Source organism: Schistocerca nitens, chromosome 2, assembly GCF_023898315.1.
Source record: "Schistocerca nitens isolate TAMUIC-IGC-003100 chromosome 2, iqSchNite1.1, whole genome shotgun sequence".
NCBI lineage: Eukaryota > Metazoa > Arthropoda > Insecta > Orthoptera > Acrididae > Schistocerca > Schistocerca nitens.
The window spans coordinates 93760587-93763703 of NC_064615.1; the positions used below are offsets into that span (position 1 = coordinate 93760587).

The window sequence follows — 3117 nt, forward strand, 5'->3', positions numbered from 1 at the left end:
TGTCTACACTGATGGTTCCCTGGTTGATGGTCGCACTGCCTACGCTTTTGCTCACGCTGCCCATGTAGAGCAGCGCTCCTTGCCGGCTGGCTGTAGTGTTTTTACTGCAGAGCTGGTGGCCATCTTGCGCGCTCTTGAGCATATGCGTTCCTGCTCAGGTACGTCCATAGTCATCTGCAGTGACTCCTTGAGCAGCCTCCAGGCCATCGACCGCTGCTATCCCTCATGTCCTCTGGTGTCCTCTATTCGGGAGTCTGTTTCCACCATTACCCGCTCTGGACGTTCGGTGGTCTTTGTTTGGACGCCGGGTCACGTTGGCATCCCAGGGAACGAACGTGTCGACAGGTTGGCCAAAGGGGCGATCGACGCCCCAGTTTTGGAGATCGGCCTTACGGCTCGCGACCAGCAGCTGGTGTTGCGCCGTAAGGTGCTTGGGATGTGGGCTGCTGAGTGGCGTGGCATGACAGCTCCGAATAAACTGCGGGCTGTCAAGGAGACGACCGATGTGTGGCGTTCCTCCCTGCGGGCTTCTCGCAGGGACTCGGTGGTCCTGTGTCGGCTGCGCATCGGCCATACATCCCTGACGCACGGCCATCTTTTGCGTCAGGAGGATCCCCCTCTGTGTCGGTGTGGGTCCCGGCTGACGGTCGGCCACATTTTGCTGGAGTGTCCTCGACTGCGCACACTCCGGCAATCTTTTAATCTCCCGGCCACTTTGGCTTTGGTTTTATCCGACGATGCCTCCATGGCTGACAATGTTTTACATTTTATCCGTGGTAGTCCTTTTTATGGTTCGATTTAGGGAGGTCCTGCACCTTTCCCTTTCTGTGTCTTTTGTCCTCGCGTCTCTTTACATTTGTTGCTGTTTTGGTGTATAGTCTGCTGGTTGACTCTTTCCCTTTTTTTTGTGTCGCGGTCAGTCAACCAGTTTCCAGCCATCTTCTTTTCTTCTGTTTGTTGGTGTCTGGTGTTTGTCTGTCCTCTTCTTGTCTGTAGTGTTCGTTGTTGCATTTGTGTTCTTGTAGTGCCTGTGGGGAGTCTCCTTCCCTCTAGGGTTTTACCTGCTTCGTGACCCTGTCTCGCCTGTTTTTGGAATGGGGGACTGATGACCTTAGCTGTTTTGTCCCCCTTAAACATCCCATCAACCAACCAACCAACCAACATTCCAGTCACTGTTTTTTAACATTTTAGATGTGCATCACGGTTTCACTGTCGTTTACACTGATGGCTCCAAACAGGAGAATTTCCTTGGCTGTTCTGTGGTGTTCCCTGATAATGTTACCCGGATTCGCCTCCCTGCTGAATATACCGTTTTCGCAGTGGAGCTCCACGCGATCCTGAAGGCACTGGAGCAGATGAATCGTGTTCGGGGCGATCGATTTCTTCTCTGCTCCGATTCTCTTAGTGCCTTACAATCACTGCAGAACCTATACCCGACTGAGGAGATGGTCCAGCTGATACATGGCCAACTGTACTTGCTCCAACAGCGGGGTAAAGAGGTATCCTTCTGCTGGGTGCCTGGTCATGTCGGCATATGGGGCAATGTACAGGCTGACGGGGCTGCCAAGGCGGCCTGCAGAGAGCAGGATGTGGTCCAGTGTCCTATCCCCTTGCAGTCAGTCATCGCTGCACTCCACAGGAAGTGCATGGAGTTGTGGGAGGACGAATGGCTGGCGGTGACGGCCAATAAACTGCGGTCGGTAAAGTCAACCACTCGGCCGTGGCGTTCCTCCTGCCGGCTGCTCAGGCGGGAAGAGGTGGCCGTCACACGTCTTCGGATCGGGCACTGTCCTCTGACGCATAGCTATTTATTACGGCGTGAGGATCCTCCGTTTTGTGATGCCTGTGGTGTGCACATCTCTGTCCGGCACATTTTAACAGACTGCATTTTATACCGTGATGATAGGGCAGAAGCACAAGTTGATGGGGATCTGCCTTGTGTTTTAGTAAACGATGAGACGTGTGTGTCTAGGGTTTTTAAGTTTTGTGATGTGTCTGGACTCTGGCCTAAACTTTTAGGCTGGAGGTTTTAGTGTATTGCAGAGTGGCTGACTCTTCCCTTTTTTTCCTTGCGGTCAGCCAGCCACTTCCATCTGCTACATTGTTTTATTTCCCTCTCTCATTTTATTCCTGTGTTGTCCATGTTTTCCTGCTGACGCCCTGCTTCATCCCACGCTTCGGTGTGGCTCACTACGATACTGAACGGGCGCTGAAGACCTTGCTGTCGTGCGCCCACAAAAAAAAAAAAAGTATCCGCACTGATTGCTTCAAGTCCGTCCCTGTCTTTCATTTCCACACACTGCTACTCAGCGCCGTCATATAGACGCACAGGAAATGCGGTCATCGGCTGCGACTGCAAACATTGCCCAGATTAAGTTTTATAATGCTCGATCGTGTCAATTAGATTAAAAAATGCAAGTAGGAAGTGTGAAGTATGTCAGATTACTGCTAAGTGTATTTACGAGTCCCATGCTCCTGTCTGGTTCCATGGTGTAACGGTTAGCACTCTGGACTCTGAATCCAGCGATCCGAGTTCGAATCTCGGTGTAACCTTCGTTTAGTCTAAATTTTCTGTAATAAGCGTTTCTCGCCGAGCAAGTAGCAGAGATAGGCTCAGGGATTTAGTTTCTACGTTTGTGTAAAAAACGAGACGTCTATGAAACGGTTGAATATTGGTGCGACTATGTGACCTATATAGCACATTAAACGAGTAATGCCTGTAAGAGCAAGCAATTTTACGATAATTCGAAGAAATATCATTATCCTACGAAGGCTAAGAATCCCATGATTATCAACTAGCTATTATAAGCGGAGCAAATGAATTTCCTTTAGAACAGGTTTAAAAGATAGGGAGGTTCTGACCGAGTGGGCATGCTCTGGAGCCTCTTTGCTCCTGAGATTAGAAAAACAGTCCTCTGGGCCGGATTTGAACCAGCGACCTATGGATAACTGTGAATCGTCCACTACAGTCCACCGCTCTACCAACTTTTTTTTCTTTATTTTACTTTTTTATTTTCTTTTATTTTTATTTTTTCTTTATTTATTTATTTATTTTTTATATGTGATGTGGAAAATAAAGCAAATGAGTTTTCTAACTTTCCTGCAGATGATTTCATC

General features: G+C 49.1%; 1 non-coding gene across 1 annotated transcript; it reads left to right on the top strand.

The window, feature by feature from the left end:
• Positions 1–2481: 2481 nt before the first annotated feature.
• Positions 2482–2553, top strand: Trnaq-cug (transfer RNA glutamine (anticodon CUG)). Its single transcript has one exon. It is a non-coding gene; the product is annotated as a tRNA-Gln (tRNA).
• Positions 2554–3117: the final 564 nt, after the last annotated feature.